Consider the following 13,589-nt stretch of genomic DNA (forward strand, 5'->3'; position numbering starts at 1 on the left):
GCAACATGTCCCCTGTGGCTTAGCAAAGGAGCTTTTCTCTTCCTCGGGTTGAGTACTGCCTTTATTTAACTGACTACATTTCTCCAGTTTCATATTTTCTTTATTCCTAACCTTCAGGACAATGTGTCCCCATGCTCTTATTTAGAATAATTTCCACCTGTGCCCCTGATTTATTTTCAAAACCTCAGAATTATGGTTCTTGCCTTTAGGGACTTGAGAATAACTAGGAAAGAGACAATGTATGTTTTTATCTTAAGTCTTCCTTTGTGATTCATACCAGCTCATATTCTGAGGTAATTGTTGGAAGAACAGGTCATGGCTCTGCAAACTGTTCTGATTATTTCTGGGAGTGCAACAGAAAAAAAATGTGGTTTTGGTTTATAGCTAGATGTGAAACAGACAGTGTTACACACTTATTAGGACCAGAGAAAAGAAATTCCACAGTTAACTTGTATGATATCATTTATATGTTCTATGGTATAGATGATTTAATTCAATGTACAATATGAGAGGCTTTGGCACTTCTGATGAAATGAAATTGGATAAATGGTATTTCTAGTGAAATGCTTTCTTCTTAGATCACTATTTAAACACATTCAGGAAACATATATTCAGAAAAGTTTTTTTAGGTTGTTTAAGGCCGTTTCATTGTGGACAAATCCAATAGTTATTTGGGGAATAAGATATCCCACATGGTGGCAAATTACCATTTTTCAGTCTACCTAATGATCCAAAGAGGAAAACCTTTCTTTAAAGTAGGAGGAACACTACCTTAACCAAAAAGTCCAAAAGCAGTGTGGGTGAAGTTTGACATGATTAAGATGTGTGCCTCCAGGTGTGATGCCATGGAAAACATCGCTTAGGACATGGTCTTCCCCAAAACGTATAAACAGCATCTACTTGAGCAGAAAGAACACATTCCCAGTTTATAGGACACAAAGAGAATGAGAAACCATGTAAACATTAGGATGGAGCAGCCACACACTGTGGGACATTTTCCAAGACAACTGGTTTGCTCATTTCAAAAAGTCAAGGTCATAGGGAAAAATAGTGGAGGACAGTATACTAGGTTAATAGAGACCAAGTTAATGCATGAGGCTCAAGTATAACCTGGTTGAAGAACAAAAGAATAAAATCATTAACATGGAATAATTTAAAAAGTTTGAGAATGAAATGGACGTTAGATATTAGGAAACAATTTTCTTGGTGGTGTTTTGGAACTAAGGCTTTGTAGAATAAGGTACTTACTGTTAAGGCTCTATGGGGCGGGGACTGTGTTGTGATACTTGCAACTTAACTTCAAATGTTTCTTCAAAATGCACACACATGGGGATGTAGCAATATGACAGATGTTAATGATTAAACTAGGTAGTGGATATCTTTCAATTTTTCTGTTTGAATGTTGAATGTAAAAATGTTGAAACAAAGTTAATGGTGGTGTTCTGCAAAGTTACCCACCAAAGCTATGTCCCACTCATATTTGTTAGTCTGCATTCTTTCTTAGGAACCATTTTATGAAAATTCTCTACCCTGTAAAATAACTTCAATAGCCATTTACATTCCTTTTCCAAATCTGCTGCAAATTCTAATCGGTTATAGGCAAAAATGTACTAGAGGGCCCCAAACAGAGATAATTAGATACAAAATGAAAACCATTGTATAGCTACTGGCTTGGGAGTATCAAGATCTGGATTGCAATACAGATACTTCCATTAACATGCGTATGATGTTGGCCAAACCCCTTAAATCCCTACATAGATTGAGCCTCAATTTCACTTTGTTTCAAAGGATCTGGATTTCATGGTCTTCCAGTTCTAACAAATGAGACCAGGGTATGAATTTGTATAATATAGTAAAATTAGATACCATAAAGACATGGCATGTCTAGAATTTGGATCTGCAATTGCACAAGGCAGAAATCACACAGCCCTTTGAAGCATTTACACTTTCACACTGTAGAAAATTGAAATGTGGCACAGAGTAATAAATATTTAGCAAGAAAAACTTGGCATAAGAAAAGCATTCAGCAACACATGTGTGCGAAGCTTTGCTGGAAGCAGTCACTGGACAGGTGGATCAAGTGATTTTATGTCCTGGAAAATGAAGATTAAATATAAAGGATATGAGTCTGTGAGTGTTATGAAAGTCACTGGTAGGCCAATCAATATGATGGTGTGTCTAGCAGTCATGAAACATGTTTTCTCTTTAATCCTATGACACAGGTCAGTGTAGGGATGAGTGTCACTATCAACAGCTGAAATGTATGTTGTCAAATATCAGTTACAAATCGCCTTCTAACTTAATTCCTCAAATATGGCAACTAACAACCCATAGGGAAAGGGCCCTGATCTCAAGGCTTTCAAGGATGCTCTCAGTATATGATCATTGGTACTCTGGGAACCTTGGAGATTATGAATCACATGAAACTAAGTAATCATATAACCAACATGTTCCACATTGCACTCAAAAGTTAGTGTTGATTTGGAAAGGGGCCCTGAGTGTTAAATAGTATATTGACCTTTAGCAATTATTGAGCTAAATGCTAGAACAGCATTTGTTTGACTGCTTGTAGGCTTACTCCACCTATTTGGATTCTGTCGACTAGTTGATATGGTTGATAGAATGACTCTTGCAATGAGAGAATGACCATTCTGAGAAGTCTGTGAACCCCATCAGCTCTCTTCTTATAGAATCATGTTAAATAAGTGAGAAAGCCAAACCAAATGTATAGACAGGATTACCAACATGTAAAAAGTACATCATATTAATTAGCAAAATTTAAAACTATCCCTTCGGAATTTTGACTCAGCTTAGGTCAAAAGGAAGCACATTTAATGGGCAGTATTTTACATCAAGAATGAAAAATGGGGAGTTCCTGTCATGGCTCAGTGGTTAACAAATCCAACTAGGAGCCACAAGGACGTGGGTTAGATCCCTGGCCTTGCTCAGTGGGTTAAGGATCCAGCATTGCCATGAGCTGTGGTGTGGGTCACAGACTCAGCTTGGATCCCACATTGTTGTGGCTGTGGCATAGGCCTGCAGCTTCAGCTCTGATTTGACCCCTAGCCTGGGAACTTCCATATGCCTCAGGAGTGGCACTAAAGGAGAAGCAAAAAAAAAAAAAGGATTAAAAATGATGATAATTCAAATCCCAAGTCATTGTATGATCATTGCACAATTTTGGTGAATCTTCAGAAAGTGTATTTGATTTCATATACAGCAGCTCTTATGGCATTCTATTTATTACGCTTTCATAGGAAATATATTTTTCTTTGCCGCTTTCATTATAGAGGATTCTTAATTTTCTCATCATTCATTTATTTATTCATTCAACAAACATTTATTGAAAACCAAGAAAAGATAAAATAAAACATGGTGCATATGTTAGAAATATGAACAGGGGGGCTAAATGAAATTCAGGAGAAACATCTAATCCCTGCTGGGTAAGTGTGTAAACCATGGAAAGAATGAGCAGAGGATTTCTGTAGGATGTGACACACCAAGACGGAGATGTGGAGGGTAGGAGTAGGGAAGTGACAGGATGGGGGGGATGGAGGACATGAGCCAGGGAGAACCAGCTCTAAAGGGTTGAAGTGGTGAAACAATAAGATACATTTGGCAACCAAGAGATAGCTCAAAATGCTTGAATACAGAGTGGGGGTGCAGAGGCAATTAGGAGAAAATCTCACATATTGAGAGGTGATCAAGAAAGACTAACAACAATGAAGGAAGCTAGACTTTATTCTGAGAACAAAGAGCTATCTACAAAGTTTCTAACATGAGTAAAGGGTTTAGAAAGATAAGGCTGGCTTTTACCTTCATGTTGAACAGGGTGGGACTAGAGATCTGTGCAAGATTGTTGCCGTAATCTGAACAAAAAAAAGCTGAAGATGTGAGTTAAGGCAATGGTGAAGATGAAGAAGAAAAAAGATGGTTTGGAAAGAGTAGTAAACCCACAAATATATTTGTAAGTTTAAGCTATCTGAAAAAAAAAATCTAAGAAAGTGTGAGACATAAAGTTATGATGAGAGTTAGCTGTAGCTATGAATTCCAGAAAAATCAATGTATGACATTTATTGAGCAGTCATGTTTCAAAATATTTTCCCTTGGTAGACAATGTTCTAATCCAAATGTCAGCAAAGGGAATATGAACCAAACCAAACAAAATGAAAAACAAAACAAACTTCCATATCCTCACCCACCTTATTTTCTTTCCTAAATAATGGATTTATTCTTTTAAAAATATATCGTGGAACAAGTTCAATACTTGATGTACATCTGAGCCCGATTTTGTGACTAGAACATATTTTAGCATACGTCTTCAAAATGTGAAATGTAAAGGGCTGAATAAAATAATAAAACCTTCTAAAAATGTCAGTTAGCCTTTTATTTTATCAAACAGGCGAAACACTTAATAACATAGCATGCAACATTATGAACTGTCGGACTGCTCACTGATGCCAGAATTCATCCTTCATCACTGTGTTAAGGTGATAAAATTAGACACCTCTCCTCAAGCAGAAACCCAAAATGGTCCCTGCACTGTAACATAGCATTATCAATTTCTATCCCATCCTCCACCAGCCACACACCCTGGGGAAGGATGGGGTCAAAAGACAAAGGAGAATGTTTGCCTCTGCAGTTCATGGACCTGGCATCTATAGCTTTCCCCTTGCAGTCTTCTTGAATTCCCTTTCCATCTTCTCCCTATTCCCTCATCCAGAGGAATGCAATCCACCTATGCAGTTGGTCTTCAGGGTCCACAGGCCTGGGTCTCTTACGGGATGTGCTCTATAGATGGGCAACTCTCACAGTCCTCAATTAGTTTAGTATAGAATGAAAGATTTTGTCTCTCTGGTATCTATGTTTCCTTTGCTTTCACTTTCTTGATTTTCCTCTAGTTCCAAACTTTGGGGGAGATATCTTGTTTTTTTCCTCCAATGTAATTCAACTTTTCTCCAACTACAGTCATCTCCCATAGTTTAATTAAAGAGCCAGAACAGCAGAGTAATAAAGGGTGTTAGCCCTAGAGTTAGGCAACAAGTTCAAATCTGAGCTTTTAATTCCCAGCTCTATAGTCTTAGACAAGCCTGACCATTCCTCTGTTGGGTTTCATCTATAAAATGGTGATTACAAAATCTTTTTTCTCTTGGGCTTTGTTTTTTTTTTTTTTTTTTTTTTTTTTTTTGGTCATGCCCACAGCATGTGGAAGTTCCTGGGGCAGGGGATTGAACCCATGTCATAGCAGCAATCCAAGCCACTGCAGTGACAACACTGGATCCTTAACCTGCTGAGCCACTGGGGGAATCCCTTAATGTTTTCTATCAGACCAACTGTACTTATCCTAACTGCCCCAATCTCTATCAGTCCATTCTGGTCTAAGTTTGCTTTTTTTGTTTGTTTGATTACATAGTATCTTCTCTAAAATCCCTGGGTAATCCCTGAGAAAATGATAATTTTCTCTCTATTATTATTTTAATAATAATTATTATTAAATAATTTTATAGTTTTACAGTCTATAATACACATTAGCCTTCCCTCTCTTCTTCAACCCATCTATTTGGCTCTTCATTCAGTCAAGCTATGATAATCACTTTTTTTCTATATTCAAGGAGCTCAAAATGTAATAGGGAAGATAGACAATATGTTGTGAGGAGTAGAATAATGAATTTCAATATTAATTAGATAACATGTGTAAAATATGCTTGCCTAAATGAGCACCTGGCCGGTAGTATGGATCATCAAATATTAGATATCCTATTATAAGGTATAAAGAATATCACTGAGAAGAAGGACGTGATTCTTGAGTTATGTATTCAATGATGAACCAGAGATTTCTGGGAGATAAGAGGAGGAATAAACTTTACATTCCTTGTCAAGGAAACAACACAACACGTATTGAAGCCAAACATGGTGGAATGCAGACTAAAACAGCATGTAGTGTTTGTGAACTCCAAGTATTTCCAGAAAATAAGGGGAGAAGAAGGCAGTGGACTGGTGGGCTAAGAGGTAAATCTTGTAGGCAGATGTTAGTGAAAAATCTCCTTTATACCATGCCAAGTGTTGCATTTGAACTTGACTCTGGAGCAGAAAGAATTTGCTTTCAAATTATTAAATGCCTACTCTGTAGCAGATGGCATCATAGATACTTGACATTATCCTATTTAAACTTCAAGAGAGATACCAGGTAGATAGATACCAGTCTGGCTTCACTGATAATGAAATCAAAGGGTCACCTGTGAAACTAGTACAGACAAAATTTGAATGAAGGTCCACTGGACTGAAAGTTCGTATTCTATTGTACCACCTTTTAGAAGGGATTGGATGAAGCTAGTGGGAGGTAAGGGGTAGCACTCTGACATGTCTTAAGAAAATGAATAATGTGAATAAATGTGCTTTTTAAAATCATAACTTTGCAGCAGTGTGGAAAATTGAAGGAAAAAGGAAGAACCCAGAAGCAGAAAAGCCCATTAAAACCTAAAGCAGTAATCTGATGAGAGGTGTGAGTCTAAACAAAGATAATAGGAAATTCAAAGAAAATGCTGAACTTGAGACCTATTTGGGAAAAATAACTGATACCATCAGCATTCTCAAAATGCTCATGGGCATTTTATCACATGAAACTCATGTTATGGAGGGTCAACCATCACATATAACAATCCAAGGACAAGAGGAGGGGAAAGAAAGAGCAAAGATTTTGCTACAACTGGTCATTGGTCCTAGCAAGGATATTTTAAGAATGAGCTTTTCAATATCAGGCTACAGCTCAAAATTTAACCTACTTTTTATAGCAAATAAGGAAACATTCCCAGAGCTGATGAATAAAATGAAATTAGAGGCAGGTAAAGGATAAATTTATCTGCTATAATCAAAGAGGCTGTAATCAAGGGAGAAAGTTATGATTTTGCCACAGTTAGTAAAAGAGGAGACCAGGATGGGTTATAGAAGCTCTATGTTAATGTGCAGGTTGAGGGTTTGGAGGCAGTTTTTATAAGTTAGTTCACAGAGATTCTTTATTCAACTCAAATATTTACCTAGTGTTTGTGGCTGCCCAGTAGCCTGGCTGGGCAGTGATGAATGCCTCTTCCAGGATCCCAGCAATAATGTTTTTTCAAAATGTGTATTTGGAGCCTTAAGGAATACAAGACCAGAGTTCCCGTCATGGCCCAGTGGAAAAGAATCTGACTAGGAACCATAAGGATGTGGGTTCGATCCCTGGCCTCACTCACTGGGTTAAGGATCTGGGGTTGCCGTGAGCTGTGGTGAAGGTTGCAGACGTGACTTGGATCTGGCATTGCTGTGACTGTGGTGTAGGCCAGCAGCTATAGCTCTGATTTGACCCCTATCCTGGGAACCCCCATATGCCAAGAGTGCAGCCCTAAAAAGCAAAAAAAAAAAAAAAAAAAAAAAAAAAAGAAAAGAAAAAAGAAATATAAGACCATGCTGTGAACAAAATTTTTTATTTTTAATACACATTTTGACATGTTGAGGACTTTTTAAAATTAGTATTGCCTGTTTTTCTTCTACAAACAGGATGAGTGTGCTTTAGAGAGATGCAGAGGGCACTTGAGAGTATACAGGGACCTCTACTAGGGGGCAATCTGTTCTCATGGTGTTGGGGAAGAGGAGCTCAAAAAGTCCCCTGAACTGGAGTACCCATTGTGGCTCAGTGGGTTAAGAACCCGACTAGTATCCATGAGGATTGGATTAGATCTCTGGCCTTGCTCAGTGGGTTAAGGATCCAATATTGCCATGAACTGCAGTGTAGATTGCAGATGTGGCTCAGATCTGGCATTGCTGTGGCTGCGGCATAGGCCAGCAGCTGCATCTCTGATTCAACATCTAGCCTGGTAACTATGCCTTAGGTGTGGCCCTAAAAAGAAAGGGGAAAAAAAAAAATCCCCTGAACAACATACAAATAGTCTAGAGTCGCAGGTGGTTCAAGGGGAAGCTGAATGGCCACCAAATGAACATGCAGTTTCCCTGTGTCTGCCAGGGGGAGAAAGTTCTAACAGTCCAGTTTAAAGAGGGGAAGGATGGTATCTTTGATTCCCAGGTCATAAAGCCAGACACTCCCTTCAAATGATCCCTTACTGACATCACACCAACACCAAACAAGACAGCCTTTCTTGGTGGTGTTCCAGCAAAATCACTCCATTGTTTCCCATGACCTGCATTAGAGGGATTTTATAATAACACAGTCCTGATTCTTAACAAGCAGGTACCGTCACATCACCACTTCAGGCATATTACAGAAAACAGACACTTGTCTTCCTTTCTCAGTCCATGACAAGGATTTTAAAGTCATGAGAAAGGCTTATATAATTGTAAGGGATGCAACTGAACAGATCCTACAATGCCTGAAACCTGGATTTGTGTGTTCCTTAATGATTAGAGTAGGGTTGATCACCCCGGCTCATTCTAGAAGTCCTTCATCTGACACCAGAAGGACAGCTCACTGCCTGATAGTGCTGCCCTATAGTCTTTGCTCTTCATCCCTCTTCGAAGCCCATCTTCACCTCCCAGAAGGTGCCAGATACTCCTGGTGTCCCTTTACGGCTGTTCTCACCAGCCCATCTTGATATAGGACCTTCTGGACTTGACTCCTCCACTAATGAGAGTGACCTCTTTATCAGAGTGGACTTACCAGATTTGCCTGGGCATAAACACAGTTCCCTGGTATTAGAAGTACCAGGAGGGTGCCAGGACAATTGACCTGAGGCTTCTGAGAGATGCTGAACAAAAGTAAATTTTTCCTAATTCACAGATTTTATTGCAAGGTCAAATTAAGGCTATTAATTCAGCCACTTTTTGTGTAACTTAGGTAGCTTGGTAGTTCACCTGCATACGTTGCTGAGCTTCTTGGGAAATGAATCATGTAATTGAGTTGTAAGTAAATGAATTGAAAAAACACTCATGAGTATTTTCTATGAGACAGAATTTACCCTTGCTAGGCAATGGTAAATTTGAAGTCAGATCCTATTATTTTCCTGGAAGAACTCCAGTCTGGGGAAGTAAACAAATAAATATCCCCAAACTCTAAAAAGAAGGCAGAGTATTAAAAGTGGTAGAGGAGAAGTTCCCATTGTGGTGCAGCGGAAACGAATCCAACTAGGAACCATGAGGTTTCGAGTTTGATCCCTGGCCTCGCTCAATGGGTTAAGGATCCGGCATTGCCATGAGCTGTGGTGTGGGTCACAGACACGACTTGATCTGGTATTGCTATGGCTGTGGTGTAGGCTGGCAGCTGTAGCTCCAATTAGACCCCTAACCTGGGAACCTCCATATGCCGCAGGTGCGGCCCCCAAAAGACAGTAAATAAATAAATAAATAAAAGTGGTAGAGGAGAAAAGTTAAAATAGCTTTTTATATCGTTACTTTATCCAGAAGTATTTGCATTAAAGTCAGTCAGTGACATCAAAGGTAGAATTTAACACTGGCCAGTGGGTGGGGTTGACTTTGGGACCATCAGGACCCTCCCCTTAGCCATACTCCTGGGCACTGCCCTACCATTCAGTCCTCAAGTAGCAGGCAAGCTCCTCTACACAGTCCTAAACATGTGGAATGCATAGCAGTGATTGGGAGTTAATTTAAGAAAATCAAGGAGGTACAATTGAGCTACCTTGAATGAGGGAGAATTTGGAGGGCTTCATAAATGTGAGGATTATTCCTTTTCAAAGGCTGTCTTGATATTCTCTGTCTAGACCTAAGTTGAGCATGCATACAGCCTGAGTTAGTCTTCAACAAAATCATCCTTCGAATGATCTCACATGCACCCTGGCCAAAATAATTAAGTCATAAAAATAAACATTTTGCTCTGTCCCTTAGATTTCATTTTCTGTCCCTTTGTTATTCCCCCTCAAGCCACTAAATAAGTTTTTCCTTCAAGCAGCATGAGGTTACCGCTTGCAGCAAGCATCCTCATAGGCGACCAAGGAAAACAATGTGTGTTTGTGTCATGTTTCTCACCACTATTACTGCTTGCCTAGGCATTCTATTTTATTTTGGACTCATAGCTCAATTTTATGTTCCTAGATGACCTGGTCTGTCTGCATTTACTAAGTTGTCTTGGTAGGTTTCCCAGCCTCCAAGTACCTCTTTTCTCAGGGGCATCCCTTTTGCCCAGACTCCCCACCTGCCCACTTTTTAAAAATCTCTCTCCCACTCAGCAGTCCTCTATCAGCATCTGCTCCGGGTCCTGCCGAAGACCAGGGTGTAATAATATCTTAAAGTAGTCTTGCCAAGGCTATTTGCATTTAAATAGGATTCAAAGCATTACACTGAAGGCATTGCTCTCACAAGGTAGAAGTTTAGACATTATTGGGGGGAGGGAATAGAACGGAGCGGTTGGAGGACAGCGATGAACAAGGGCCTTTCTCCTGCTTCTAACGTAGTCAATCTCCTCTTCTAAGTGTTACAAAGAATCCCGTCCACACCCAGTCAACCTCAAGGAGGTCAGACTTGACTTTGATGTCATATCTTTTTAATTACACCCTTCTCATATTTACATAAACTGATTATAATTATGTGGATTCCTCTAACTCTCACAAGCCAGCCAGTAAGGCTAATCTACCCAGGTTATATAGGGAGTAGGTGACAACGCTGGGATTTAAGCCCCGTCTGTCTGGGGCCAAAGGCCCAGCTCTGTCCATTATTTTGCCCCCACACTGGTTCAGAGGAAAATGCCCCTCATTTTGGTTTAATTTGGTTCCTTTAACCTGTCTTTCTCTTGTCCTGAAATGCTGATTGACTCTAACCTTATTTTTTAAAATTACATTTTGCCTGTTCCTTTTATGCTTTTTTTAGTAGAAATATGTTATATCATCTCAGGTATAAGGACACTTCTTACAGCTCAAGTAGAAGATATCACCCTTCTGTATTTTCTTCTGCAGAATAACACTAATTTCTGTATTTCCATTACCATTCATCAAAGTTGCTAACGAATTCCCTATGGTCATCTAGTTAATTGGCTAATTTTGCATTCTCCAAAGCAATGTCTTTTAAACATTGAAATAAAAAGGCCGTAATTTCACATATGTGGAAAATAGTCTTATTTTATTGTATACTTGATTTGCAAATTTTAAAACTTAGAATTTTAACTTTTATGTATCTTCATGAACTTATATTCCATATAACTAAATAGTGACTTTTCAAGTTTAAACTGTTATTTAAAAATATTAGTTTTATATATATACATATTATTACTTTTACGGTTTATATGACATTCTATGAATAAAATCATGCATCTTATAAATATTTATAGAACCTGAGAGTCACAAAGTGTATCATAATACATAGTTGATGATACTACAGAGGCAAAGTGTATTTAGCCATACAGACCATAATTAATAAATAAACTAATAAAAACAAGGATAAAAAAATTTAGAAACTATAACCAATGCCTTAATATCCCCCCTCTTTTAACAAATACGCAAAGAATCTGCATCACTTAAAAGCAGAGAGCTTTCGGAGATGTAATATGATAATCAACTGTGGAGATCAAAATTTTAATGGGCCATGCTTTTCAGAGATAACTAGAAAATGAAGTAAAGCACTTCCTGAATTCGTTTCTGTTGCCTGATACAACAGTTTATCTCAACTTATGCAGGCCACCAGTGATAACCCACCAATGTGTAATTTCAAATGTCCCACGTTGGATAATGCACAACTTACTGGTGAAACCGTTCCATATGACTAACAATTTAATGTCTTAGACATAAATTAAATCTTGCCTAATAAGGCATGGTACATGATGGAAAGCCCGTTACATCCATTCCTTCCAACAGATAATTGATGCAGCCAAGAGACAAAAGAAGGAACTCACCCTAAAAAATAAATGCTTCACAAAGCAATCTCATGCCTCACCTAATGCAATATGTTTCTCCTGGGTCTTTTGTTACTCTGTAACATATTAAATTATCCTCCCGATTACCTTGGCAACTAAAACAAGAGCACCTAATATGCTGATGATTTTTGGATGATTACACCAGCTGTCAGTAAGAAATGATAATCAAAGTATCTTAATTATTAAGCAAAATGAGAATACTCAAAGTGTTCGTTTTTTATCAAACTTGCGTCTAAACTGGAGAGAGGAATCCTTCTGCTGACAAAATTCTTCTTCCACCAGAGATCAGCAATGTGGCCCCTTTTTTCTCTGGGGCTGGTAGACAGCTAGATAAATTGCAACAACCTTGGAGAGGTGTCATTTCCCCCTGCCCTTTACACCCCAGTTCTTTCCCTGGGTGTCTTTAGTTATGAACGTAGCAGAATGTGATGATTTAAAGCTACATTTTTAGCAGGCTTACCTCCAGAACAATAGCGATAATAACAAAGAGTCAGCCGAATCAAGGGTTTTTAAACAGCTTAAGCCTTGTAAAATTGTCCCTTTATTCTGCTTCTTACCGTCTCCCCCCCAGAGGTTAACCATCTTAAAAGGCTGGCATTTAGACCAAAAACAGGAACAAAGCATTACTAGAAAGCAGAGGGCTCTTCCTCCAGCACCAGCATCTCTGCTTCCCATAATTCTTAAGAAATATAACAACTCAATGAAAAAGAACCGATACCTTTGAATGAGAACATTCCAGCATAGGAATATCGTCTTGTTGGCTGCTGTGCAGAATGAGTTGCTTGGGTATATATCTCTCTCTTCTTAGCTACGGGGTCTGTTTGGCAGCTGCTGCCAACATAGGGAGCATTAAAACATGTATGCGATGTTCGTCCGCAATAAAAGGAGACTAACCAGCCCAGCTTGGTGCTGCTTGTCTGAGGCATCGGATCTTTAGACCCTCGCCATCTGATTGGCTGCTTCCTAGTCTCACTGTACTCGTCTCCCTTAACCTTCCACTGTGTTCAATATATTTTCCCCAGGGATGTAGTCAGAGAATTGCTGGTTAGGGGATTAGAGGCAGGTTAAATTGAGCTGGTTTAAAAAACAGTGACATGATTTTCTGTGAATATGTTTAATGTTTAATTTTCCAAAGTTCTACATAACTGACCCAGGAGAAACCTAATAAAATTGATATAATTTAACAATAGCAGTTTTATGTTTCCTCTCTGAAAATACTTTGAGTTGAATGCACGCATAACACAGCACTGAAGTGATCAGGTGGCATCTTGCAGCACGGCGTGTCTGTGTAATCAACATTAAATCAAAACAGATGGGGATGACAGAATATATTAAGAGAGTTATTAAAAATGCCAGGAGATGCTGTTGAATAAGGCTGCTGAAGCCATCTCAAGAAAGTGTTATAAATCATTTACACAAAATGCTCTTACAGTATTTATGGCTGACTTTATATAGCTCCGATAATGAAAACCTAAAAATCAATGACAAACAGTAAAGGCTTTATCATCTCTAGAAGAAAAGTACCAGAAGGAGATATCAAAGCTTGTATTCTATTAAAGCAGGCCAAATAAGAAAAGAGTTTAAAAACTATAGCATTATCCTCTCCTGTCCATGTTCAAATTTTATATTTGACTTATACAAGGATTTAGAACAAAGTATTAAAAATACCTAATGGGGGAGTTCCTGTCGTGGAGCAGCGGAAACAAGTCCGACTAGGAACCATGAGGTTGCGGGTTTGATCCCT

The 13,589-nt window shown here is 38.7% G+C and overlaps 1 protein-coding gene across 1 annotated transcript in view; it reads right to left on the reverse strand.

Moving 5' to 3' along the window:
• SORBS2 (sorbin and SH3 domain containing 2) overlaps window positions 1-12,725 on the reverse strand; it is a 325,081-nt gene extending 312,356 nt beyond the window's left edge. The window contains exon 1 of the mRNA XM_021075572.1: window positions 12,564-12,725. The gene's annotated coding sequence lies outside the window, so the exon portion shown is untranslated. The remainder of the gene's footprint in view (window positions 1-12,563) is intronic.

Source organism: Sus scrofa, chromosome 15, assembly GCF_000003025.6.
Source record: "Sus scrofa isolate TJ Tabasco breed Duroc chromosome 15, Sscrofa11.1, whole genome shotgun sequence".
In the NCBI taxonomy this organism is placed as follows: domain Eukaryota; kingdom Metazoa; phylum Chordata; class Mammalia; order Artiodactyla; family Suidae; genus Sus; species Sus scrofa.